Source organism: Pristiophorus japonicus, unplaced genomic scaffold (assembly GCF_044704955.1).
Source record: "Pristiophorus japonicus isolate sPriJap1 unplaced genomic scaffold, sPriJap1.hap1 HAP1_SCAFFOLD_201, whole genome shotgun sequence".
NCBI lineage: Eukaryota > Metazoa > Chordata > Chondrichthyes > Pristiophoridae > Pristiophorus > Pristiophorus japonicus.
This window is the reverse complement of record NW_027251705.1, coordinates 1,062,722-1,090,466: the sequence shown is the minus strand read 5'-3', so window position 1 is coordinate 1,090,466 and position 27,745 is coordinate 1,062,722. Positions and strand designations below refer to the sequence as shown.

Here is a 27,745-nt window from a genome sequence, read left to right as displayed (position 1 = left end):
TGCACCGTTCCTGGAAGTACTGCAATACCAGGTTCGTGCCATGGAGGTGGATGGGTCAGGTCCCCCACATACCTCCGTGGAGGTGGATGGGTCAAACCCGATTTCAGGATGTGTTGCTACAGTTGTACAGGGCCTTGGTGAGGCCACACCTGGAGTATTGTGTACAGTTTTGGTCTCCTAACTTGAGGAAGGACATTCTTGCTATTCAGGGAGTGCAGCGAAGGTTCACCAGACTGATTCCTGGGATGGCGGGACTGACCTATCAAGAAAGACTGGATCAACTGGGCTTGTATTCACTGGAGTTCAGAAGAATGAGAGGGGACCTCATAGAAACGTTTAAAATTCTGATGGGTTCAGACAGGTTAGATGCAGGAAGAATGTTCCCAATGTTGGGGAAGTCCAGAACCAGGGGTCACAGTCTAAGGATAAGGGCTAAGCCATTTGGGACCGAGATGAGGAGAAACTTCTTCACCCAGAGAGTGGTGAACCTGTGGCATTCTCTACCACAGAAAGTTGTTGAGGCCAATTCACTAAATATATCCAATCAGATCTGGAGTCAGGCAAGGCTGTCCTCTCTCGTCTGTCTTTTTTGTGTGTTGTATCGAGCCCTTTGCCAAGTCCATCAGGAAGGATGCGGGCATTAGAGGGGTGACGATCCCAGGCAGCGGAGGCGCTCAGGTCAAGACCTCCCTGTACATGGACCACGTCGCCATCTTTTGCTCGGATCCGCAGTCGGTCCGCAGATTGCTCTCAATCTGCGACGAGTTTGAACTGGCCTCGGGAGCAAAGGTCAATCGCACCAAGAGCGAGGCCATGCTCTTTGGCCACTGGACCGACCGAGCCTCCATTCCCTTCACCGTCAAGCCAGATTTCCTTAAGGTGCTGGGAATATGGTTCGGAGCGGACGGGGCGTGCGCCAAAAACTGGGACGAGCGCATTGCCAAGGTCAAACAGAAACTGGCATTTTGGGAGCAGCGCTCCCTTTCCATCACAGGCAAGAACCTGGTCATCAGAAGTGAGGTGCTCTCGGTGTTGCTGTACGTGGCACAGGTCTGGCCCATCTCACACTCCTGCGCCGCGACAGTCACCCGGGCCGTCTTCCACTTTGTCTGGAGGTCCAAAATGGACCGTGTCCGCAGAGACACGATGTACAAATCTCTGGACAGTGGAGGAAAGGACGTTCCGAACGTGGCCCTCATCCTGATGGCCACCTTTGTGTGCGGCTGCATCAAGCTATCCACAGCCCCCCAGTACGCAAACACCAAGTGTCACTACGTGCTGAGGTTCTACCTGTCCCCGGTGTTGAGAAGGATGGGTCTGGCCACGCTGCCGCGAAACGCCCCACCAGCTGGACCATGCCTGTCCACCTGTCCTTCGTGGAAAAGTTTTTCAAAAGAAACCCCTTTGACCACAAGGCCATCAAACAGTGGTCAGCACGTAAGGTCCTGGACGCCCTCCGAAAGAAGGGGAGGGTGGACCCTGTCGGGTGGTTCCCTGAGCGGACTGTCGAACTCGTTTGGCAGAACGTCTCATCGCCAGAGCTTTCACACAAGCACCAAGACGTAGCTTGGTTGGCGGTGAGGAGGGCCCTACCCGTCAGAGCGTTCATGCACAGCCGACGCCTCAACAGCACGGCATGGTGCCCCCGGGCCGGCTGCGGGGCGGACGAGACTGTCACCCATCTCCTTCAGGATTGCGCCTTTGCGACGCAGGTCTGGAAAGAGATGCAGTGGTTGCTGTCGAGGTTCATCCCGAGCAGCTCCGTAACACAGGACTCTGTGCTCCACAGGCTGTTCCCAGGGACACACACCAAGACAGACATCACCTGCTGCTGGAGGGCCATCAACTCGGTCAAAGACGCTCTTTGGTCTTGCCGAAACTTGCTGGTTTTCCAGAGCAAGGAGATGTCCACGTCTGCGTGTTGCAGACTGGCGCAATCCAAGATCCAGGAATACGTGCTGAGGGACGCACTGAAAATGGTGCAGTCGCCGCAAAGGCACGGTGGGGAAGGGCCACAATTTAAAGCTCTTCTGCCACGGTAAACCCGGGGGCAGGAATCAGTACAAAACTCCCCTCGGGCTGTATTTGTAATTTACTTTTTGTGTACATAGAGCACCAAATCTGTAAACACCGATGTCGTGCCATGTACAATGCAAGGTGTGTTACGAAATGCATGTTTGAAAAGAAAAATGTAAATGTACCGTCACCCATTCCATGCACTGTATTGTAACACATGAAACGTAATTTGTGTGAATGTACCACAATATATCCCGTTTATTGGACCGAATTGCACTTGAACTGAAAAACAAGAAATGTAACGAACGGAACTGCCGTCAGCACCCAGATGTATTGTATGGGATTGCTGACCGCAGCTAAATGTACTGAAATGCCATTGAATGTACTGTACAGATTGTTTTATGAATAAAGTATATTTTGAAATTTAAAAAAATGTCTTGGGTCGTTTCACTGCGTTAAAGGCGCTATATAAATACAAGTTTTTGTTGTTGCTGTTGTTGTGACGAAGACTCCCGGCCACAAGCTCACACCTCCCTATTGATCTTCCCCTGTGCAAAACTGGAACATTGCTTTTTCAAACACGTCAGATTCTGAATTAGTTTTCATGTGAAGATTTGCAAACATTTACTTCACAGGCAATAAATATACATCGCGATTATATTTGCGGAAAACTTTCCCTGGCCCGAAGGCATGTGACTGAGGGAGCTTTGATTTCCTTTTAAGGGCAATATGCAAATAAGGACGGTATCTTCTGTATTAATGCAGTGTTTTCACAAGGCATATATCATTAGACATTGCAATATTTTAGCAGAATGGATATGGCAAAGCAGCAGCACTTTGTGAAAAGGGACATTGTGAATTTTTATACATGAGTCGTTGAGACGTTAAGAGGCAGCGGATGATGTCGGGAGGCAGTTGTGTGCGAAAATTAAGCATACTTACCTGGTAGGGGAGTAACCATGATAAAGAAGGTGGTTCTCCCAGGATGAGGCTAACCCATTGCACTTCGGATGTGCTGACGCCTGCGATGTCCCCAAATGCGGGATACTCGACTGGAAAATTTTGTGTAGTGGGGGACTGCGTTCGCGCTCTCCCCTGGTTTTACAATTAATTTCAGAATTAGCGACAAATGTATTTGTAATTTCAATATTTATTCATCAATCTCAAACTGTACTTCAATTACAGCAGCAATACTTTATTTCCAACAGAGGCACTGATAAAAATGGCTACTAACCCTGCGAAGCATATGAGACGTTAAGAGAGAGGCCATCACAAAACTCTCGGCTTCCTCCATTCCGACGAACTGCCGCATGCACAGACAATCCAACAGGGGACGACGGACAACTCGTGTCGAACTGTGCGGCAAACCAGGCTCCCCACCCACCACTTCCTTCAACGACTATCTGTCTCACCTGTGACAGGGACTGTGGTTCTCGTATTGCGCACACATAGAAAATAGGTGCAGGTTCTCGTATTGCGCACACATTGAAAATAGGTGCAGGAGTAGGCCATTCGGCTCTTCGAGCCTGCACCACCATTCGATAAGATCATGGCTGATCATTCCCTCAGTATCCTATTCCTGTTTTCTCTCCAGACCCCTTGATCCTTTAGCCATAAGGGCCATATCTAACTCCCTCTTGACTATATCCAATGAACTGGCATCAACAACTCTCTGCGACAGAGTATTCCACAGGTTAACAACTCTCTGAGTGAAGAAGTTTCTCCTCATCTCAGTCCTAAATGGCCTACCCCTTATCCTAAGACTGTGTCCCCTGGTTCTGGATTTCCCCAACATTGGGAACAATCTACCGGCATCTAACCTGTCCCGTCCCATCGGAATCTTGTATGTTTCTATGAGATCCCCTCTCATCCTTCTAAACTCCAATGTAAAAAGGCCCAGTCGATCCAGTCTCTCCTCATATGTCAATCCTGCCATCCCGGGAATCAGTCTGGTGAATCTTCGCTGCACTCCCTCAATAGCAAGAACATCCTTCCTCAGATTAGGAGACCAAAATTGAACACAATATTCCAGGTGAGGCCTCGCCAAGGCCCTGTACAACTGCAGTAAGACCTCCCTGCTCCTATACTCCAATCCCCGAGCTATGAAGGCCAACATACCACTTGCCTTCTTTACCACCTGCTGCACCTGTTTACCAACCTTCAATGACGAAAGAACCATGACACCCAGGTCTCGTTGCACCTCCCTTTTTCCAAATCTGTCACCATTCAGATAATATTCTGCCTTCGTGTTTTTGCCCCCAAAGTGGATAACCTCACATTTATCCACATTATTTATTTTTTTTTTTTTTTTGGAAATTCGTAGCCAATCGTTCCAATTCTTTGTCAAATCACAAACGCCAGAGGTCACCTTGGGCCCATTCAAGGATCACTCTGCGCCAATGCTCTTAGCCAAAAGGCCTAGAGCCACTGCACCGTTCCTGGAAGTACTGCAATACCAGGCACATTTATCCACATTATACTGCATCTGCCATACATTTGCCCACTCACCGAACCTGTCCAAGTCACCCTGCAGCCTCTTAGCATCCCCCTCACAGCTCACACCACCACCCAGTTTAGTGTCATCTGCAAACTTGTAGATATTACACTCAATTCCTTCATCCAAATCATTAATGTATATTGTAAAGAGCTGGGTTCCCAGCACTGAGCCCTGTGGCACTCCACTAGTCACTGCTTGCCATTCTGAAAAGGACCCGTTTATCCCGACTCTCTGCCAACCAGTCGTCTATCCACGTCAGTATATTACCCCCAATACCATGTGCTTTGATTTTACACACCAATGGGACCTTGTCAAAAGCCTTTTGAAAGTCCAAATACACCACAGCCACTGGTTCTGCCTTGTCCACTCTACAAGTTACATCCTCAAAAAATTCGATAAGATTTGTCAAGCATGATTTCCCTTTCCTAAATCCATGCTGACTTGGACCGATCCTGTCACTGCTTTCCAAATGCGCTGCTATTTCATCCTTAATAAATGATTGCAACATTTTCCCCAGCACTGATGTCAGGCTAACCGGTCTATAATGACCCACTTTCTCTGTCCCTCCCTCCCTTTTTATATCGCTGCGTGGGCTGGCCCCGTGCTGTCCCTGGGTACCTGAACTCAGGCCTCTCCTGGTCCCCGATCACGACCCTCCACAGTCTCTTCCCGCTCCTTCGCCCCGACCTCGTCGCTCCTGCTGTGTGTGCCCACGCGCCAATCAGCGAGCTGATCCAAAATAAGTGTGCTAAGATAGCGACAGATGAATTGAAAGAGATTTGTGGGTTGGACTTGATTTAATGCTAAAAATGCCCAAGCAATTTGTCCAAAGTAGCAGTGAAGAAAGCTGAATGAACTATGTGGCTAAAGCAAGTGAAAGTGCGTGACGTTCTGCTGAGACCATAGCTTCCGTACTGTGTGGAATTGTGGTCCCCGAGATCCAAGGGAGACATTTTCGGCAGTGAAATGTGATTTCTTAAAGCTGCAGACTGAAATATTGTGCCCCTGTTGGATTGTGTCTGCATGACAGCACAGTTCGACATGAGTTGTCCGTCGTCCCCTGTTGGATTGTCTGTGCATGATGATATGCGGCAGTTCGTCGGAATGGAGGAAGCCGAGAGTTTTGTGATGGCCTCTCTCTTAACGTCTCACATGCTTCGCAGGGTTAGTGGCCATTTTTATCAGTGCCCCTGTTGGAAATAAAGTATTGCTGCTGTAATTGAAGTACAGGTTGAGATTGATAAGTAAATATTGAAATTACAAATGCATATGTCGTTAATTCTGATATTAATTGCAAAGCCAGGGGAGAGCGCGAACGCAGTCCCCCACTACCACAAATTTTGCAGTCGAGTATCCCGCATTTGGGGACATCGCAGGCGTCAGCACACCCGAAGTGCAATGGGCTAGCCTCGTCCTGGGAGAACCACCTTCTTGATCATGGTTACTCCCCTGCCAGGTAAGTATGCTCGATTTTCGCACACAACTGCCTCCCGACATCATCCGCTGCCTCTTAACGTCTCAACGACTCATGTATAAAAAATCACAATGTCCCTTTTCACAAAGTGCTGCTGCTTTGACATGTCCATTCTGCTAAAATATTGCAATGTCTAATGATATATGCCTTGTGCAAACACTGCATTAATACAGAAGATGCCGTCCTTATTTGCATATTGCCCTTAAAAGGAAATCAAAGCTCCCTCAGTCACATGCCTTCGGGCCAGGGAAAGTTTTCCGCAAAAAGAATCGCGATGTATATTTATTGCCTGTGAAGTAAATGTTTGTCAAATCTTCACATGAAAAATAATTCAGAATCTGACGTGTTTGAAAAAGCAATGTTCCAGTTTTGCACAGGGGAAGAGCAACAGGGAGGTGTGAGCTTGTGGCCGGGAGTCTTCGTCACAACAACAGCAACAACAAAAACTTGTATTTATATAGCGCCTTTAACGCAGTGAAACGTCCCAAGGCATTTTTTTAAATTTCAAAATATACTTTATTCATAAAACAATCTGTACAGTACATTCAATGGCATTTCAGTACATTTAGCTGCGGTCAGCAATCCCATACAATACATCTGGGTGCTGACGGCAGTTCCGTTCGTTACATTTCTTGTTTTTCAGTTCAAGTGCGATTCGGTCCAATAAACGGGATACATTGTGGTACATTCACACAAATTACGTTTCATGTGTTACAATCCAGTGCATGGAATGGGTGACGGTACATTTACATTTTTCTTTTCAAACATGCATTTCGTAACACACCTTGCATTAGACATGGCACGACATTGGTGTTTACAGATTTGGTGCTCTATGTACACAAAAAGTAAATTACAAATACAGCCCGAGGGGGGTTTGTACTGATTCCATCCCCCGGGTTTACCGTGGCAGAAGGGCTTTAAACTGTGGCCCTTCCCCACCGTGCCTTTGCGGCGACTGCGCCAATTTTCAGTGCGTCCCTCAGCACGTATTCCTGGATCTTGGATTGCGCCAGTCTGCAACACGCAGACGTGGACATCTCCTTGCTCTGGAAAACCAGCAAGTTTCGGCAAGACCAAAGAGCGTCTTTGACCGAGTTGATGGCCCTCCAGCAGCAGGTGATGTCTGTCTCGGTGTGTGTCCCTTGGAACAGCCCGTAGAGCACAGAGTCCTGTGTTACGGAGCTGCTCGGGATGAACCTCGACAGCAACCACTGCATCTCTTTCCAGACCTGCGTCGCAAAGGCGCAATCCTGAAGGAGGTGGGTGACAGTCTTGTCCGCCCCGCAGCCGGCCCGGGGGCACCGTGCTGTGCTGTTGAGGCGTCGGCTGTGCATGAACGCTCTGACGGGTAGGGCCCTCCTCACCGCAAACCAAGCTACGTCTTGGTGCTTGTGTGAAAGCTCTGGCGATGAGACGTTCTGCCAACGAGTTCGACAGTCTGCTCAGGGAACCACCCGACAGGGTCCACCCTCTCCTTCTTTCGTAGGGCGTCCAGGACCTTACGTGCTGACCACTGTTTTATGGCCTTGTGGTCAAAGGAGTTTCTTTTGAAAAACTTTTCCACGAAGGACAGGTGGACAGGCATGGTCCAGCTGGTGGGGGCGTTTCGCGGCAGCGTGGCCAGACCCATCCTTCTCAACACCGGAGACAGGTAGAACCTCAGCACGTAGTGACACTTGGTGTTTGCGTACTGGGGGGCTGTGCATAGCTTGATGCAGCTGCACACAAAGGTGGCCATCAGGATGAGGGCCACGTTCGGAACGTCCTTTCCTCCACTGTCCAGAGATTTGTACATCGTGTCTCTGCGGACACGGTCCATTTTGGACCTCCAGACAAAGTGGAAGACGGCCCGGGTGACTGCCGCGGCACAGGAGTGTGAGATGGGCCAGACCTGTGCTACGTACAGCAACACCGAGAGCACCTCACTTCTGATGACCAGGTTCTTGCCTGTGATGGAAAGGGAGCGCTGCTCCCAAAATGCCAGTTTCTGTCTGACCTTGGCAATGCGCTCGTCCCAGTTTTTGGCGCACGCCCCGTCCGCTCCGAACCATATTCCCAGCACCTTCAGGAAATCTGGCTTGACGGTGAAGGGAATGGAGGCTCGGTCGGTCCAGTGGCCAAAGAGCATGGCCTCGCTCTTGGTGCGATTGACCTTTGCTCCTGAGGCCAGTTCAAACTCGTCGCAGATTGAGAGCAATCTGCGGACCGACTGCGGATCCGAGCAAAAGACGGCGACGTCGTCCATGTACAGGGAGGTCTTGACCTGAGCGCCTCCGCTGCCTGGGATCGTCACCCCTCTAATGCCCGCATCCTTCCTGATGGACTTGGCAAAGGGCTCGATACAACACACAAAAAAGACAGACGAGAGAGGACAGCCTTGCCTGACTCCAGATCTGATTGGATATATTTAGTGAATTGGCCTCAACAACTTTCTGTGGTAGAGAATGCCACAGGTTCACCACTCTCTGGGTGAAGAAGTTTCTCCTCATCTCGGTCCCAAATGGCTTACCCCTTATCCTTAGACTGTGACCACTGGTTCTGGACTTCCCCAACATTGGGAACATTCTTCCTGCATCTAACCTGTCTGAACCCATCAGAATTTTAAACGTTTCTATGAGATCCCCTCTCATTCTTCTGAACTCCGTGAATACAAGCACAGTTGATTCAGTCTTTCTTGATAGGTCAGTCTCGCCATCCCGGGAATCAGTCTGGTGAACCTTCGCTGCACTCCCTCAATTGCAAGAATATCCTTCCTCAAGTTAGGGGACCAAAACTGTACACAATACTCCAGGTGTGGGTGGGGTGGTTTGACCCATCCACCTCCATGGCACGAACCTGGTAATGCAGTCCTTCCAGGAACGGTGCTTTGGCTCTAGGCCTTTTGGCTAAGAGCAAAAACATTGGCGCAGAGTGATCCTTGAATGGGCCCAAGGTGACCCCTGGCGTTTATGATCTGACAAGTTGATCTGACAAAGAATTGGAAAGATTGGCAACGAATAAAACATTAAAAAAAAATACTCCAGGTGTGGCCTCACCAAGGCCCTGTACAACTGTAGCAACACCTCCCTGCCCCTGTACTCAAACCCCCTCGCTATGAAGGCCAACATGCCATTTGCTTTCTTAACCACCTGCTGTACCTGCATGCCAACCTTCAATGACTGATGTACCATGACACCCAGGTCTCGTTGCACCTCCCCTTTTCCTAATCTGTCACCATTCAGATAATAGTGTGTCTCTCTGTTTTTACCACCAAAGTGGATGACCTCACATTTATCCACATTATACTTCATCTGCCATGCATTTGCCCAGTCACCTAACCTATCCAAGTCACTCTGCAGCCTCATAGCATCCTCCTCGCAGCTCACACTGCCACCCAACTCCGTGTCATCGGGAAATTTGGAGATACTACATTTAATCCCCTCGTCTAAATCATGAATGTACAATGTAAACAGCTGGGGGCCCAGCACAGAACCTTGCGGTAGCGCACTAGTCACTGCCTGCCATTCTGAAAATTACCCATTTACTCCTGCTCTTTGTTTCCTGCCTGACAAGCAGTTCTCAATCCATGTCAGCACACCCCCCAATCCCATGTTGTTTAACTTTGCACATTAATCATTAAGGGAGACATTGAAGATACTGAAATGTGATTTCGTGTTGTTACTTTAAACGGCAGACTGACTCCCCCTGTTGGATTGTGTCTGTATCAGAGCTTCTCCCTCGCCCCATGTTGGATTTTCTGTGCATCCTCATGATCGGCTGTCGCTTCGACTCCGAGAGTTCTGTGATGGCCTCTTAACGTGTCAACGAGGCTTTGCAGGGTGCTGGCCATTTTGAATCACTCCCTCTGTTAAAATGAAAGTTTCCCGTGACATTGATCAACAAATATTGAATTAACAAGTGCATATATTTATAAACCACGGGAGATCGCGAACACACTCCCCCACTCCCATAAATTCTGCAGTCGAGGATCCCGCATTTGGGAACATCGCAGGCAACGCCCTGAAAACACCACCTTCTTAATCATGGTTAATCCCCTGCATGGTTTATGCTTTACTTTCGCACACACTGCCTCCCGACATCATCCGTTGCCTCTTAACGTCTCAGCGAATCATGTCTAAAAATCACAATTTCCCTTTTCACAAACTGCTGCTGCTTTGACATGTCCATTCTGCTAAAATATTGCAATGTCTAATATATCCCTTGTGAAAACACTGCATTAATACAGAAGATACCGTCCTTATTTGCAAATTGCCCTTAAAAGGAAATCAAAGCTCCCTCAGTAACATGCCTTCGGGCCAGGGAACGTTTTCCGCAAATATAATCGCGATGTATATTTATTGCCTGTGAAGTAAATGTTTGTCAAATCTTCACATGAAAACTAATTCAGAATCTGACGTGTTTGAAAAAGCAATGTTCCAGTTTTGCACAGGGGAAGATCAATAGGGAGGTGTGAGCTTGTGGCCGGGAGTCTTCGTCACAACAACAGCAACAACAAAAACTTGTATTTATATAGCGCCTTTAACGCAGTGAAACGTCCCAAGGCATTTCCCAGGACTAAGACCTGTGACATTCACCCCCTGTGGTGGAACCATTTCACCACTTTCCCATAACCCATCTCACTCCACCTTCTTTTGTTGAAGTGGGGCTCCAATTTTTTGCAGAGCCGCTATCAGCGGGCGTGCTTTCAGCTGCCTTGGCCCGAAACACTGGAATTCCCCCCCAAAAACATCTGCCCCTTTAAGACGCTCCTTTAAGGCGCTCTTTGACCAAACTTTAGGTCACCTGTCCTCACACCTCCTGATGTGGCTCGGTGTCAAGTTTTGTTTGATAACACTCCTGTGAAGTGCCTTGGAATGTTTTACTACGTTAAAGGCGCTATATAAATGACGCATTGATCAGTAAATAAGGATAAACTTTTTCCAGTGTCAGAAGGTCATTAACCAGGGGACAGAGATTGAAGAAAATTTGCCAAAGAACGAGAGGCAACAGGAGGATGTCCGCTCCCCGACCTGAAGCGACTGAAGGTAAAACAACATTATACAGCGAATTGTTGTGAGCTGTGTGAAAAGGTGGTGGAAGCACATTGAATAGTAATGTGGAAAAGTTAATTTGGATAATACTTGAAGGAAAAATACTCATCACTGAAAGAGTGAAAAGAGTTGGCCGCATGCTCTGGCCCAGCATGTAACCATTCATATTAAAAACTGGACCCCAGCAATTTCTCTCACTTACTTTGTATACTTTTTTATGAATTGCAAAGTCTGCATGGCAGCCCTACAGTGTCCTGGTCAATATTTATTCCTCAATCAACATGACAAAAACAGATTATCTGGTTATTATCACATTGCTGTTTGTGGGAGTTTGCTGTGTGCAAATTGGCTGCCGTGTTTCCCATATTACAACAGTGACTTCACTCCAAAAGTACTTTATTGGCTGTAAAGCGCATTGAGACATAGAAACATAGAAAATAGGTGCAGGAGGAGGCCATTCGGCCCTTCGAGCCTGCACCACCATTCAATGAGTTCATGGCTGAACATGAAACTTCAGTACCCCATTCCTGCTTTCTCGCCATACCCCTTGATCCCCCTAGTAGTAAGGACTACATCTAACTCCTTTTTGAAGATATTTAGTGAATTGGCCTCAACAACTTCCTGTGGTAGAGAATTCCACAGGTTCACCACTCTCTGGGTGAAGAAGTTTCTCCTCATCTCGGTCCTAAATGGCTTACCCTTTATCCTTAGACTGTGACCCCTGGTTCTGGACTTCCCCAACATTGGGAACATTCTTCTTGCATCTAACCTGTCTAAAGCCGTCAGAATTTTAAATGTTTCGATGAGATCCCCTCTCATTCTTCTGAACTCCAGTGAATACAAGCCCAGTCGATCCAGTCTTTCTTGATATGTCAGTCCCGCCATCCCGGGTGATCAAGAAAGTCGCTCTATAAATGCAAGTCTTTCTTTCTTACAATGCACCAAAAGTAGAAGATACTTTCTCCACTCGGTTAAAATGTATGTTCCGACAAGCGACTGTGACTTTAACTGTAAAATGTCCTGACACATCAGCTCGAGTTGTGCAATTTCCTCTAATCATAGAAAAATTACGACACAGGAGGCCATTCGGCCCATCGTGTATGCGCCGATTGAAAAAGAGCTACCCAGCCTAACCCCACCTTCCAGCACTAGGTCCGTAGCCCTGTAGGTTACGACTCTTCAAGTGCACACCCAAGTACTTTTTAAATGTGATAAGGGTTTCTGTCTCTATCACCCTTTCAGGCAGTGAGTTCCAGACCCCCACTACCTTCTGGGTGAAGAAATGTTCCCTCATCTCCCCGCGAGTCCAACTACTTTAAATCTATGTCCCCTGGTTATTGACCCCCTCCGCCAAGGGAAATAGGTCCTTCCTATCCACTCTATCTAGGCTCCTCATAATTTTATACACCTCAATTAAATCTCCCCTCAACCTCCTCTGTTCCAAGGAAAACAACTCCAGCCTATCCAATCTTTCCTCATAGCTAAAGTTTTCCAGTCCTGGCAACATCCTCGTAAATCTCCTCTGCACACTTTCTAGTGCAATTCCATCCTTCCTGTAATGCGGTGACCAGAACTGCATGTAGTACTCAAGCTGTGGCCTAACTAGTGTTGTAAACAGTTCTAGCATAACTTCCCTGCTCTTGTATTCTGTGTCTCAGCTCATAAAGCAAAGCATTCCAAATGCCTTTATAACTACCTTATCGAGCTGTCCGGCTACATTTAAGGATCTGTGGACATATACTCCAAGGTCCCTCTCTTCCTCCACACCACTCAGTATCCCCCCATGTATTGTGTATTCCCTTGCCTTGTTCATGCTCCCCAAGTGCATTGCCTCACTTTTCTGGGTTGAATTCCATTTGCCACTTTTCTGCCCAAATGACCAGTTCATCGATATCTTCCTGCAGTCTAAAGCTTTCCTCCTCAATGTCAACCACATGGTCAATTCTTGTATCATCTGCAAATTTCTTTATCATGTCCCCGACATTTACGTCCAAATCATTCATTTGTCGTCGTTCTGTACATTTAAAAAACATATTTAACCAGCAAGTTTTTTTGAGTGTCAGCAAATTCAACGGGCAATTCATTGTTTTTATTTTGCTGCCTTTCAGTCATGTGAAACTCAATGAGAATTTAGTCAGGCAGGGAATAGGTACGTTACTGTTTGAGGAGATCTTGCTCCATGCCAGATTGTGGCTTGCTGAAGCAGTAACTACCTAACTTTACAAGGATGATACCAGAAATGCGAGGTTATACCCATGAGGAAAGGATGAACAGTCTGGGTCTGTTTTCTCTTGAAAGGAGAAGGCTGAGGGGTGACCTAATAGAGGTCTTTACAATTATGAAAGGTTTTGATAGAGTGGACACAGAGGGAATGTTTCCACTTGTGGGTAGGAACAAAACTTGAGGCCATCAATACACGATAGTTACCAAGAAATCAAATAGGGAGTTCAGAAGAAACTTCTCTACCCAGAGAGGGTGAGAATGTGGAACTCGCTACTATAGGGAGTAGTTGAGGTGAATAGTATCGATGCATTTAAGGGGAGGCAAGATAAGCGTATGAGGGAGAAGGGAACAGAGTGTTATGCTGAGAGTTAGATGAGGAAAGATGGGAGGAGGCTCAAGTGGAGTATAAACTGCGGCATGGACTGGTTGAGCCGAATAGCCTTTTTTTGTGCTGCAAGTCCGATGTAATCTGCTCCCTTCGTTAAAGAACAGAGAACCCATTCAGCCGCCCGCTATCAGCGACATTCTGACAATCCACAAAAGAAAACAACTTTCAAATGTGCAAAAGCTGATAAATTTATTTACAAACAGAAGAATGAACCAATAATTTTTGATACCAAAGTGCTTGAGGGTTTCTTCATTCGAAGACCCATACAAGGTACTCTTTCAGAATGCGCAACAAAAATATATTCCAGTGAAAAAGAAGGGCGGCAAGAGAAGAGATAACCAGCCGTGGATAACCAAGGAAATAAAGGAAAGTATCAAATCAAAGACCAATGCGTATAAGGTGGCCAAGGTTAGTGGGAAACTAGAGGATTGGGAAGATTTTCAGCAATAGCAAAGAATGACTAAAAAAGCAATAAAGAAAGGGAAGATAGATTACGAAGGTAAACTTGCGCAAAACATAAAAACAGATAGTAAAAGCTTTTACAGATATATAAAACGGAAAAGAGTGACTAAAGTAAATGTTGGTCCCTTAGAAGATGAAAAGGGGGATTTAATAATGGGAAATGTGGAAATGGCTGAGACCTTAAACAATTATTTTGCTTCCGTCTTCACAGTGGAAGACACAAAAACCATGCCACAAATTGCTGGTCATAGGAATGTGGGAAGGGAGGACCTTGAGATGATCACTATCACTAGGGAGGTAGTGCTGGACAGACTAATGGGATTGAAGGTAGACAAGTCCCCTGGTCCTGATGAAATGCATCCCAGATGCACGGAAGTTATAGCAGATGCATTTGTTATAATCTACCAAAATTCTCTGGACTCTGGGGAAGTACCAGTGGATTGGAGAGCAGCTAATGTAACGCCTCTGTTTAAAAAAGGGGGCAGGCAAAAGGCAGGTAACTATAGGCCGGTTAGTTTAACATCTGTAGTGGGGAAAATGCTTGAAACTATCATTAAGGAAGAAATAGCGGGACATCTGGATAGGAATAGTGCAATCAAGCAGACGCAGCATGGATTCATGAAAGGGAAATCATGTTTAACTAATTTACTGGAATTCTTTGAGGATATAACGAGCATGGTGGATAGAGGTGTACCGATGGATGTGGTGTATTTAGATTTCCAAAAGGCATTCGATAAGGTGCCACACAAAAGGTTACTGCAGAAGATAAAGGTACGCGCAGTCAGAGGAAATGTATTAGCATGGATAGAGAATTGGCTGGCGAACAGAAACCAGAGAGTCGGGATAAATGGGTCCTTTTCCGGTTGGAAATCAGTGGTTAGTGGTGTGCCACAGGGATCAGTGCTGGGACCACAACTGTTTACAATATACATAGATGACCTAGAGGAGGGGACAGAGTGTAGTGCAACAAAATTTGCAGATGACACTAAGATTAGTGGGAAAGCGGGTTGTGTAGAGGACTCAGAGAGGCTACAAGGAGTTTTGGATAGGTTAAGCGAATGGGCTAAGGTTTGGCAGATGGAATACAATGTCGGAAAGTGTGAGGTCATCCACCTTGGGAAAAAAAACAGTAAAAGGGAATATTATTTGAATGGGGAGAAATTACAACATGCTGTGGTGCAGAGGGACCTGGGGGTCCTTGTGCATGAAACTCTTTTAGAGTCTACCTGTAAAACATAAAACATTAAACCGTGCCACCTGACCTGGATGACACACCAGACATTTACAAGGCCTTTTTTTTTTGTGTTTTTCTTTTTTTGGTTTTTTTTTGGGCACTAAAATCACATTTTTCCCCCAGTGCCCGCTATAAAAGGGAAGGGGGACACTAAAAGCACCGGCAATTAAAACAAATTAAACTTTAAAACGTAAAATCAAATTAAAATGTGGTTGCCGGGCGTGATGATGCACTCCAGTCCCTCCGGTGCCCACCTCTCGCGGAAGGCCGCGAGCGTACCGGTGGACACCGCGTGCTCCATCTCCAAGGACACCCTGGACCGGATGTAAGAGCGGAAGAGAGGCAGGCAGTCAGGTTGAACGACCCCCTCGACCGCCCGCTGCCTGGACCGGCTGATGGCACCCTTGGCCGTGCCCAGGAGCAGTCCTACGAGGAGGCCCTCGGACCTACCCGCTCCCCTCCGCACAGGGTGCCCAAAGATCAGGAGAGTGGGACTGAAGTGCAGCCAGAATTTCAGGAGCAGCCCCTTCAAACAATAGAACAGGGGCTGCAACCTCGTGCACTCAATAAAAACATGGAACACGGACTCCTCCAGACCGCAGAAATTGCAGGCGGCCTGGGAGTCCGTGAACCGGCTTAAAAATTTGTTGCACGGCACTGCTCCGTGCACCACCCTCCAGGCCAAATCCCCGATGAATAGTGGGAGGACTCCCGCATAGAGTGCCCTCCATCGGGGACCCCCGCCTCCTCCGGACGGCAAGATGGTACGCCATGGCGTGTCCGGACGGCCGCCGAGGATGGCAAAGTTGAGAGTGTGCAGGAGCAGCCCGTACAGGAAACCCCTCCGCGCGGAACTGAAAGGCACGGAGGGGATTTCCTCGAGGCGGCTCAAGTTGTGAGGCGCCGGCCCCCGAGGGAGGTTCCGGGGTTTGGCGCCAATGAGGAATTCCGTCCGGACGGGGGTCAGTTCGGACGGGATCTCCCCACGTGCTTGAGCCTCCTCGATGCACCTAACGGAGTCAGGGCCCAGAGCTGTTTTTAGCGACTCGATGGTTTCGGCCGCGCGGCGGACGTTGGCAGAATTTAGGCGCCGCATCAGCGTGTCTGGCACCATCCAGCCCGCTCCTCCGCCATCGAGCAGGTCCCTGACTCTGGTCACCTCAGCCCTCTCTTCCGACCGCCACATAAAACCTCGGTCGTGGAGGTACGGATTCCCGAGCAGCGGCTCCTGCAGGACAGCCGCCACTCCAGCCGGCGGAGAGCTGCGCTTGGTGGAGACTTTGTTCCAGACCCTGATGAGTTCCTTATAAAAGACAGGCAGCTCCCGGAGGGCGGTCCTGACGCCCCCCAAGTTCACAAACAGGAGCTGCGTGTCGTAATTGAGGTCGCGCTGCTGGCGGAAGAAATACATCGCCAGAGCACACCACCTAGGAGGGGGCTCGACGTAAAGGTATCTCTGCAGGGTCTGAAGACTGAAAGTCGCGAGCTGGGTGCTGACGCACACCAACGACTGACCGCCCTCCTCAAGCGGGAGACTCAAGACCGCGGCAGAGACCCAGTGCTTCCTGGTGTTCCAGAAGAAGTCCACCAGCTTCTTCTGTATCTTGGCGACCAACGCAGGGGGAGGGGTCAAAGTGACCAGCCGGTACCACAACATTGCGGCCACCAGCTGGTTTATGACTAGCGCTCGACCCCTGTAGGACAGCACTCGGAGCAGTCCTGTCCAGTGCCCTAGGCGAGCGGCGACCTTGGCCTCCAGCTCCTGCCAGTTTGCCGGCCAGGCTTCCTCGTCGGGGCTAAGGTAGACTCCCAGATAGAGGAGATGGGTCGTGCTCCAGGCAAAAGGCCTGAGCTCCTCCGGCAGGGAGTCCACCCGCCACTGACCCACCAGGAGTCCGGAACATTTCTCCCAGTTGATCCTGGCGGAGGACGCGGCCGAGTAAATCTCCTGGCACTCACGCATCCTCCGCAGGTCAGCGGGATCCTCTACCGCGAGGAGCACGTCATCGGCGTAAGCCGAGAGGACGACCTCCACGCCCGGCCCTTACAGAGCCAGTCCCGTCAACCTCGTCCGCAGGAGGCGCAGGAAAGGCTCCACGCAGACGGCGTATAACTGGCCAGACATGGGGCATCCCTGGCGCACCCCTCTCCTAAAGTGAAGGGGCGCCGTCAAGGACCCGTTAACCTTAATCAGACACTCCGCGGCGGCGTACAAAAGTCGGATCCGGGCGACGAAATGCGTCCCGAACCCGAAAGCGCGCAGAGTTCTGAGCAGATAGTCGTGATCCACCCTGTCGAACGCCTTCTCTTGGTCGAGAGATAGGAAGGCGACCGACAGACCAGCCTCCTGGAAATGATGGATGAGGTCCCGGACCAGATGGATGTTGTCGTGGATTGTCCGGCCCGGGACCGTGTAGGACTGGTCGGGGTGGATCATGTGGTCCAGCACGGCACCAAGGCGAGCAGACATCGCCCTGGCGAAGATTTTGTAGTCCGTGGTGAGGAGGGAGACCGGGCGCCAGTTCTTAAGGAGGCGGAGATCGCCCTTCTTAGGCAGCAGGACGATGACTGCCCTGCGCCAAGAGAGGGGCATCTCCCCGGTCGCCAGACTTTCCCCCAGGACCCGCGCGTAGTCGCCCCCCAGGACGTCCCAGAACGCCCTGTGGAACTCCACGGTCAGCCCGTCCAGCCCCGGGGATTTTCCCCTCGAGAGCCGGTCGAGGGCACCGGTCAGCTCCGCCAGGCTTAGCGGAGCTTCCAGATTTTCGGCGTCCTCCGGGCTGATCTTCGGCAGGTCCTCCCACAAAACTCTACGCGCTTCCTCGTTGGACGGATCCGGAGAGAACAGAGCCCCATAATATTCACGGGCCCTGTTGTTGACGCCCTCCGGATCCGAGACGAGAGAGCCGTCGTCGGCCAGCAGCGTCAAGAGCTGCTTACGGATACTCTGTCTTTTTTCCAGCGAGTAGAAGAAGGGGGAGCCGCGGTCCAGATCCCGCAGGAACCGGATCCGCGACCTCACGAACGCGCCTCGGGACCCGACGAGCTGCAGGTCCTTCAGCGCGGCCTTCTTCGCTTCGTACACCGTCCGCAGGGCCGGGTCCTCGACGACTTGACCGAGACGGGACTCCAGGTCGAGCACCTCTTTTTCTAGGCGCCCGATCCTGGCCGCCCGCCTCTTGGTCGACCCCCTCGTGTACTCTTGACAGAAGACGCCGACGTGAGCCTTGCCCACGTCCCACCATAGCCTCAAGGAGGGGAAGCCCCCCTACTTCCTTCTCCAGTCGGCCCAGAAACGACGGAACGAGTCCTGGAACCGCACGTCCTCCAGCAGCCGGTTGTTAAAGTGCCAGTACGCGGACCCCGTCCTCACGCGGAGCGAAGCGAGCTCCGCCCACACCAGGTGGTGGTCCGAACACGGCACCAGCCGCATGGAGGCCGCCGGGACGCAGGAAACGTACGCCCGAGACACGTAAAGGCGGTCGATTCTGGACCATCCTACTCCAGGCCTCACCCAAATAAAGGCGCTGGAGTCGGGGTGGAGATTTCGCCAGACGTCCACCAAGTCGAAGGACCCGACCAGGTCCCTCAACTTCTCCATCGCCGTCATGCACTGCGGGGCACCGGAGCGGTCCCTCGCCTCGAGGGTGCAGTTAAAATCCCCCCCGTCGACGGAGCCAAGAAGAGCGGACACTTCTTCGAAGAAGCGCGCTTGCTGCGGGCCGGGCTGAGGGGCGTACACGTTCACGAGATGGAGCGGCACGTCCCCCAGGCGAACCGTGACGTGCAGCAAGCGGCCTGGCACGGGCTCCTCGACCCCCAAGATCTCCGGCTGAAAATGCGGGGCCAGCAAGATGGCCACCCCACAAGAAGTGGCGGTGAGGTGGCTCATGCGGACCTCTCCTTGCCATTCCAGGAGCCACGTGGCTTCGTCTCCCGGAACGGTGTGGGTTTCTTGCAGGAAGCACACCGCATATTTCCCCTCCCGCTGGAGCGAAAAATTGTTAAATCTACGGCGTGCCTCTCTGCCGCCGTTGATGTTGAGGCTGGCTATGGTTATCTTCATGACAAAAGCATAGTGCAACCTCTACCTAACCTATTGTGGGGGGGGAGTGGAGTCGTTTTTTGACCTCCATTCCCTCAGCAGCCCAGCGAGGAACCTTTTGAGCCGGCGCAGCTCAAGGCCTTGCGCCTTTGATAAGGGCCCGCCCGCGGCCATGGTTTTAGCGGCGGTGCGGACGGACGCGATGAGCAGCCCCGGCTCGGACCATCTTTCCAGGGCCAGATGGGCTCGGTTGCGGCGACCCTGGCTCTGGACCAAAAAGTCCCGGAGTTCCTTTGCAGGAATGAGGGGGGACTCAGCGGCGGGCACGAGGAGATCCACCGCCTCACTGGCGATGGACTCGAGATCTTCTCCCGAGTCCCCCACCGAGTCCCCGTCCCCCTCCGGGAGGTCGCCGCCAGCAGCCGGCCCGTCGACCGCACGAGGTACGACAAACGGCCCGGCCACTCCATCCGGCCCTGGCTCTGCCCCGATCCCACCCCCAGGATCGTCGGCAGAGGAGTCCCCACTGGGCTCTTTTAAAAGCGGTGCTGGGTCAGGAAGCGACAGTGGAAGGGGTTCCTCCTCCGCCCCAGGAGCCGGGGAACACGGAGAGACCTGGTTTAAGAAATTCTCCAGGTCCTCCAAGTCCCCCAGCTCCAAAGTAGGGGGCGAGGGTTGTTGTTCTTCCCCCTCCCCGCCGCCACCCCCCGGCCCAACGTGTCCAGAATCATTAAAATTGTTTACACTTTGTATTTTTTCCGGGTCGAGCAAATCCCGGGGGAAGTTGGTTAATAGCTGGGCGGGCTCAGGTTCGGCCTTTTCGGCCCCGCCCACCTCAGTCCCCGGGACGCTCGACCCGGCAGCTACGCATTCCTCCGCTGGCCCCACGCCCCCCACGACAGGCAGATCTTCCACGCCATCCCCGGGAGGCAGAGGCTGGGCAGCCTCGACTGTCTCACCCTCCCCGGGGACAGACTCTTCTTGCCTACGGCGCAGTTTGGGGGCGCTGGTGGGGGACGCGGGACACGCGGCGGGCACCGACTCCTCCGTGGAGGGATGTTGTTCCCCCTCCGCCTCATTGGAGCGGCGCCTCCTTTTGTTCCTGGGGGGGCGCGGAGGCAGGGAGACCTCCATGTCTGCCGAGGCCTCCCGCTCCACTCCCCCCTTTTTCTTATCTTGCCTGCGCCCGAGCCCCTCTGTGATATTGGTCAAGGGCTCGGGCACGGGCTCAGGGCACCCTGCGCTCGCCGGTGACAGGGTTGGGCTGAGCGCGGTGATCAAATTGTCTGGCGCACTGAGGGGACCCGCCTCGAGATGTTTCGCCTTCCTCCGTGCCTTCTTTCCGATCGGACGCTCTCCCTCCCCCCCCGCTGGAGGCCGTGAAAACAAAGGCCCCTGACAATGCCCGCGCACCTACGGCTCCCGGCATGCGGATGCTACTAGGGGGAGGGGTGGCGGCGGCGCCAGCCTTGGCCGCCTTCGGTGGTTTGGCGGCCTTGGAGGCGGGGCAGTTCTTGCGAACATGCTCCACCTCCCTACAGTCATGGCACCGCACACCGTCCGACGTCCAGAAGACGCGGTAGGCAGTCCCCTCATGCACCACATTAAAATTACCCTCTGTCGTCTCCTCCCGTGCCAGCCGGACAAAGAGCTGGCGGCGGAAGGAGAACACATGGCGCAGACTGTTCTCCCTGAGGCCGAGCGGTATGGGGTTAATCCCTGACCTTACCTCCCCCAGTTGGTGTAGGTGAGGGAGGAGGAGCTCAGCGGGAACAAAGGGCGGGACATTAGAAAGGATGACCCTCTGCGCGGTGGCCTCGAGAGGGTCCACCGGCAGGAACGTCCCGCCCACCGTGAGCCCCTTTTCAAGGGCCAGGGACACTGCCCGCTCCAACCCCAGGAAGACTACTGCCTTCCCAGACATCTTGGAGGCTGCGACAATGGCCGAGGGGCCGACTACCCCAGCCATCGCCCGCATGCACTCCTTGATGCTCATTGTGGGGTGAGTGTAGCTCTTGACCCCGTGTTTTTTTGTTATAAATCTGAATGGTGGCAGGGCAGCAGGAGGCGCAGGAGGCGCCGTGGATGTGGACGCCGCCTGCGCGTACGTCTTAGCTGGCCCTGCCACCGGCGTGGATGGGGTCGCCATCACGGGGTCACTTTAAGGGCTACACCCACCCCAAAGTCACAGGCCTTAATGTTCTTAAATTGGCCTCGTTTAAGTGTATGAGCAGAGGAGCTCTCAATGAGGCACACCTCTCCCCTCGTTGACAATTGGGGAGGGGCCTTGCTCCCTCTGCTCAGTTGTCTTAATTGTTTTTTCAATTAGGAGGAAAGGGCTCTCAGAGAGAGAGGGAAGAGACAGAACGAGAGAGAAAGAGTGAGGCGGGGTGGGAAAGAGGGAAGCTGCGAGGGTATGTCTCCCCTCACAGCGATGGGTGGGTGTTTCTTGGGGTGCACTCCCCAGAGGATGGAAAAACAAGACACAGTCTTTAGGATGGTCTTCGGGTGGGGGGAGAAGATGTCTTCACCTGGGGTAGCTGGAGCCACCCAGGCACACACTCCCAACGATGTTAAATAGGGTGATTAATGATTCTTCAGCCAGGTAGCTCCAGCTATCCCAGGCGAGGCAATGGAGGAGGGGTGCTTCAGTGGTGTGTGGGGCCAAGCTGTAAGCAAGACCCCCACACACACTTCCACACACACACACCCGCCGCGATGTTCCGGCCCTCTAGCAAGTCTTCTTTCCTCCCCCCACCGATACAACAAAGTCTTTAGGGGAATGCACCAAAACACACCCACCTTTGGTTGATGAAGTTTCTCCCTCCTTCCACACTGGATAGTTGTTCTTTTTTCCCCCTCTCTCCAACTCTCTGCAGCAGTATTAAAGGTTGTTGAATTTTCTGCTCTCCTCCTCTCCCTCTGGATGGATGTTGAATTGTAGAAAGCCCCCTCCTCCTCTTCCTGGGCTGTTTCACAGGGCTCACTCCAGGCTTTCCAGGCAGGAGCAACAGCAGGGAGTTCCTTCTCTCACAGCAACAGAGCTCCAAGTGAATAGGTCACGCCTCCAAAGCTCCACCATTGGTCCACAGATTCCCTGAAAATAGCAGGCCAGGTGGATAAGGTTGTTCAGAAGGCATATGGAATGCTTGCCTCTATTGACCGAGGCATAGAATGCAAGAGCAGGGAAGTTATGCTTAAATTGTATAATAGTCTGGTTCGGCCACAGCTGGAGTACTGCGGCAGTTCTGGTTGCCGTATTATAGGAAGGACGTGATTGAACTGGAGAGGGTGCAGAGGAGATTTACAAGGATGCTGCCTGGAATGGAGAATCGTAGCTACGAGGACTGATTGGATAGGATTGATTGGATAGGATCAACTGGGACCTTTTTGTAAAGAAAATCCTGCTTGGAACATGTCATGTATTCAACCAGCATTGTAACCCATGTATAAACTGACCTAAGTTGTACACCGTGAGAACAATGACCACTAGGTGGGAGACACTCCTAACCTGGACCTTCAGGTATAAAAGGGGAAGCTCCACCCACCTTCATCACTTGAGTGCTAAGGAATAAAGGACAGGTCACAGACTGACAATCTCTCAAGCATGGGCCTCGTGTGCATTTATACTGTGTAGTAAGGACGTATCAATGGCGACAAGAAACTGGGATTTAGACCACACGAGCAGACGAGAGGTACTGTGTTAAGGAATGGTTGGGACAGAGATGCCGCGATCTTCCAACGAAATATGGAAAGCCTCCTCAAGTCGATTCCAGGGACGGTGGTTTTTCAGGACAACATCCTCATTACGGGTTACGATACTGAAGAACAACTCGACAACCTGGAGGAGGTGCAACGCAGACTGGACCGGGTAGGTCTGCGACTGAAAAAGGCGAAGTGCGTCTTCCTAGCTCCAGAGGTAGAATTCCTGGGGATGAGGGTAGCAGCAGACGGGATCAGCCCTACTGCATCCAAGACGGAAGCGATCCAGAGAGCACCCAGACCCCGTAATACGACGGAGCTGCGTTCGTTCCTGGGGCTCCTGAACTATTTTGGTAACTTTCTTCCCAAATTGAGCACGCTGCTGGAGCCGCTACACGTGCTCCTACGCAAAGGTCGCGAATGGGTCTGGGGGGACAGCCAGGAAAGGGCTTTTAATAGAGCACGCAATTTATTATGTTCCAACAATCTGTTAACGCTATATGACCCATGTAAGAAACTTGTGTTAACGTGCGATGCGTCGTCCTATGGTGTCGGGTGTGTGTTGCAGCATGTCAATGCCAAGGGTCAGTTACAGCCGGTAGCTTATGCCTCCAGGAGTCTGTCCCAAGGGGCTACGGGATGGTAGAAAAGGAGGCGCTCACATATGTATATGTGGTAAAGAAAATGCACCAGTACCTGTTTGGCAGGAAATTTGAGCTGGAGACAGATCACAAACCCTTAACGTCCCTTTTGGCCGACAACAAGGCCATAAATGCAAACGCATCGGCCCGCATACAGAGGTGGGCACTCACGTCAGCTGCCTATGACTACACAATTCGGCACAGACCGGGCACTGAAAACTGCGCCGATGCACTCAGCAGGCTCCCACTAGCCACCACTGAGGGGGCTACCGAGCATGCTGCTGAGATGGTCATGGCTGTTGAAGCTTTCGGAAGCGAAGGCTCACCCGTGACAGCCCGTCAGATTAAAGTCTGGACAAATAGAGACCCGCTATTGTCTCTAGTCAAGAAATGTGTCCTGAATGGGGACTGGGCAGCCACGTACAGGGCATGCCCTGAGAAATTTAAACCATTTCACAGGCGCAAGGATGAACTCTCGATTCAGGCTGATTGCCTGCTGTGGGGAAACCGCGTAGTCATGCCCCAGATGGGCAGAGAGGTGTTCATCAGAGAACTCCACAATGGTCAGCCGGGCATTGTCACGATGAAGGCAATTGCCAGGTCACACGTTTGGTGGCCAGGGATAGATGCAGATCTGGAACTTTGTGTTCGCAGGTGCAACACGTGTGCCCAGCTGGGCCATGCGCCCAGGGAAGCCCCCCTTAGCCCCTGGCCATGGCCCGCCAAGCCTTGGTCACGCATCCATGTACCAGGTCCTTTCATGGGGAAAATGTTTTTGGTTGTAGTAGACGCCTACTCCAAATGGATCGAGTGTGAAATTTTAAATTCAAGCACATCCTCTGCCACGGTAGAAAGTCTACGGGCAATGTTCGCCGCCCACGTTCTGCCGGTCATCTTGGTCAGCGACAATGGCCCGTGCTTCAGAAACACTCAATTCCAGGACGTCATGGCAGGCAATGGAATTAACCATGTTAGAACGGCACCATTCAAGCCGGCCTCAAACGGCCAGGCAGAACGAGCAGTGCAGATAATCAAACAGGGGATGCTCAGATTCCAAGGGGGTTCCCTACAAACCCGCTTATCACGCCTCCTGTTGGCCTATAGATCCCGACCACACTCGCTCACAGGGGTTCCATCCGCAGAGCTACTAATGAAAAGGACGCTCAAAACCCGATTATCCCTTATACATCCCTCCATGAAAGAAATTGTCGAGAGCAGGCGCCAGTCACAATATCACTACCATGACAGGAATGCGAGGGCGCGATGTATTGATGTCAATGATCCTGTTTTTGTCCTCAACTATGCTGCAGGGCCCAAATTGCTCGCAGGCACTGTGGTTGCCAAAGAGGGAAATAGGATTCTGGCAGTTAAACTTACCAATGGACAAATCTGCCGCAAACATGTGGATCAAACAAAAAGGAGGTTCAGCAACCCCATAGAAGAAGCAGAGGAAGAACACGATATCGAGTTCACTCCACCACAGGTGACCGAACACCGGAACCAAAGGGAGGAGAGCCCAGTCACTGTGGGCAGTCCGGACAGGCCTGAGGCACTGCAAACAGCAGACACTCAGGCCAGCGCCCAACAACCGGAGCCCCAACTCAGGCGCTCTACAAGGGAGCGTAAACCACCAAAGAGACTCAACCTGTGATCCCAATAAGACTTTGGGGGGAGGTGATGTCATGTATTCAACCAGCATTGTAACCCATGTATAAACTGACCTAAGTTGTACACCGTGAGAACACTGACCACTAGGTGGTAGACACTCCGAACCTGGACCTTCAGGTATAAAAGGGGAAGCTCCACCCACCTTCATCACTTGAGTGCTAAGGAATAAAGGACAGGTCACAGACTGACCTTCTCTCAAGCATGGGCCTGGTGTGTATTTATACTGTGCAGTAAGGACCTATCAGAACATGTGGCATGAAAGTCGGCGACATCTTGGCCTTGCAGGACCTCCCGATGAGAGGTTACTTTGATGTGACCTTCAGAACCGTCGCCCTCTGCCTGAAGTTCCTGAAGGGACTGAAGGAGGCGAGTGAACCGCTGCGCTCAGTGCTGAATTGGGAGCCACTGTTCACCCTCCCGTTGCAGAGAAGACGCACTATCACAGTGCAGATGTACAACCCCCACATCCCAGTCATTGATGTGCTGACTTTCCCGCCAGATATGTCGATGGGGCAGGAAACAGCAGCGACCTGAAAGACTTGCACGGGATATGGACCATCAAGCACCAGATCCAGGTCACCACGAAGGTGGACGCCAGCGGAACCATCCTGCACCCCCCCTCCAGCTTCGCCATCAGAGGAAGTCGGGGCTACATGGTGTACGCTGGCCAGCCCAATGTGTGCCGGACCTGCGGGAAGGCAGGCCATGTGGCGGCAAGCTGCAAAACTCTCATCTGCTGAAACTGCAAGAACGAAGGCCACCAGACAAAGGACTGTAAGGAGACCAAGTGCTGCAACCTCTGTGGTCTGGCTGGGCACCTTTACAAAAACTGCCCCAAACGCAACTTCAGCTATGCGCAGGCAGCAAAGAACATTACACCAGAGGAGGAGGAAGCTGAGGAACACAACGCTCCAGAGGAGACCCACACCCTCCCCCCGACCAACGCCCTGGGCAAAGAAGCAACCGCCCTCATGGACTCGGAACAAGTCGGTGAGGAAGAGAAGCCTGCCATGGCGAGCTGCGAGACACCAGCAGCCAGCAGCGAAGCTCTCCCCCATCGCACCGAGTCCAGGAACGAGGAGACAGCGGACGATGAAGCGGGATGGGAGACCGTCAAGAAAAAGGCCCGCAAGCGTAAGGAGAACAGGCGAGCAAGGGCCCCTGCGGGAACGACAGGGAAGAGGCGGCTAACGTCCACGACAGACAGCAGCGACGGCAGCTCGTCTGATGAGGAAAGGCGAGACAAAGCCCCTCAATACCGCCACCAAAACAAGAGTCAATACGCCAACCCACAGCCACAGGCGACCGGGAGCAGTGAAGTGACCGGCACAGCCTCGCTCCGGGAACCCGGGAGCAGCGAAGCGCTCAGCGCACACAAGCTCCGGAACACCGGGAGCGAAGAAGCGACCAATGCAGACCAGCTCCGGGACAACGGGAGCAGCGAAGTGCCCAGCTCGCGTCTTTCCGTCTTCAGACCCTGCAGAGATACCTTTACGTCGAGCCCCCTCCTAGGTGGCGTGCTCTGGTGACGTATTTCTTCCGCCAGCAGCACGGCCTCAACTACAACACACAGCTCCTGTTCGTGAGCTTGGGGGGTGTCAGGACTGCCTTCCAGGAGCTGCCTGTCTTTTACAAGGAACTCACCAGGGTCTGGAACAAAGTCTCCACCAAGCGCAACTCTCCACCGGCTGGAGTGGCGGCTGTCCTGCAGGAGCCGCTGCTCGGGAATCCGTACCTCCACGACCGAGGTTTTAGGTGGCGGTCGGACGAGAGGGCTGTGGCTGGTGAGGTGACCAGGATCAGGGACCTGCTCGATGGCGGAGGAGATGGCTGGATGGCGCCAGACACGCTGGCGCGGCGCCTAAATTCTGCCAACGTCCGCCATGCGGCCGATGCCATCGAGTCGCTAAAAACAGCCCTGGGCCCCGACTCCGTTAGGTGTGTCGTGGAGGCTCAAGCACGTGGGGAAATCCCGTCTGAACTGACACCCGTCCGGACGGAATTCCTCATCAGCGCCAAACCCCGGAACCTCCCTCGGGAGCCGGCGCCTCACAACTTGAGCCGCCTCGAGGCCTTTCAGTTCCGCGCGGAGGGGTTTCCTGTCCGGGCTGCTCCTGCACACCCTCAACTTTGCCATCCTCGCCTGCTGTCCGGACACGCCATGGCGTACCATAGTGCCGTCCGGAGGAGGCGGGGGTCCCCGATGGAGGGCACTCTACGCGGGAGTCCTCCCAATATTTATCGGGGACTTGGCCTGGAGGGTGGTGCACGGAGCAGTGCCGTGCAATAAATTTTTAAGCCGGTTCACGGGCTCCCAGGCCGCCTGCAATTTCTGCGGTCTGGAAGAGTCCGTGTTCCATGTTTT

General features: G+C 52.0%; 2 non-coding genes and 1 pseudogene across 2 annotated transcripts; 1 reads left to right on the top strand and 2 right to left on the bottom strand.

The window, feature by feature from the left end:
* The first annotated feature begins 2,950 nt into the window (after nucleotides 1–2,950).
* LOC139244064 (U1 spliceosomal RNA) lies at nucleotides 2,951–3,114 on the top strand. Its single transcript, XR_011589857.1, has one exon. It is a non-coding gene; the product is annotated as a U1 spliceosomal RNA (small nuclear RNA).
* A 2,699-nt stretch (nucleotides 3,115–5,813) lies between these two features.
* LOC139244074 (U1 spliceosomal RNA) lies at nucleotides 5,814–5,977 on the bottom strand. The gene has a single exon (XR_011589862.1). It is a non-coding gene; the product is annotated as a U1 spliceosomal RNA (small nuclear RNA).
* A 3,927-nt stretch (nucleotides 5,978–9,904) lies between these two features.
* LOC139244067 (U1 spliceosomal RNA) lies at nucleotides 9,905–10,034 on the bottom strand (annotated as a pseudogene).
* Between the last annotated feature and the right edge of the window lie 17,711 nt (nucleotides 10,035–27,745).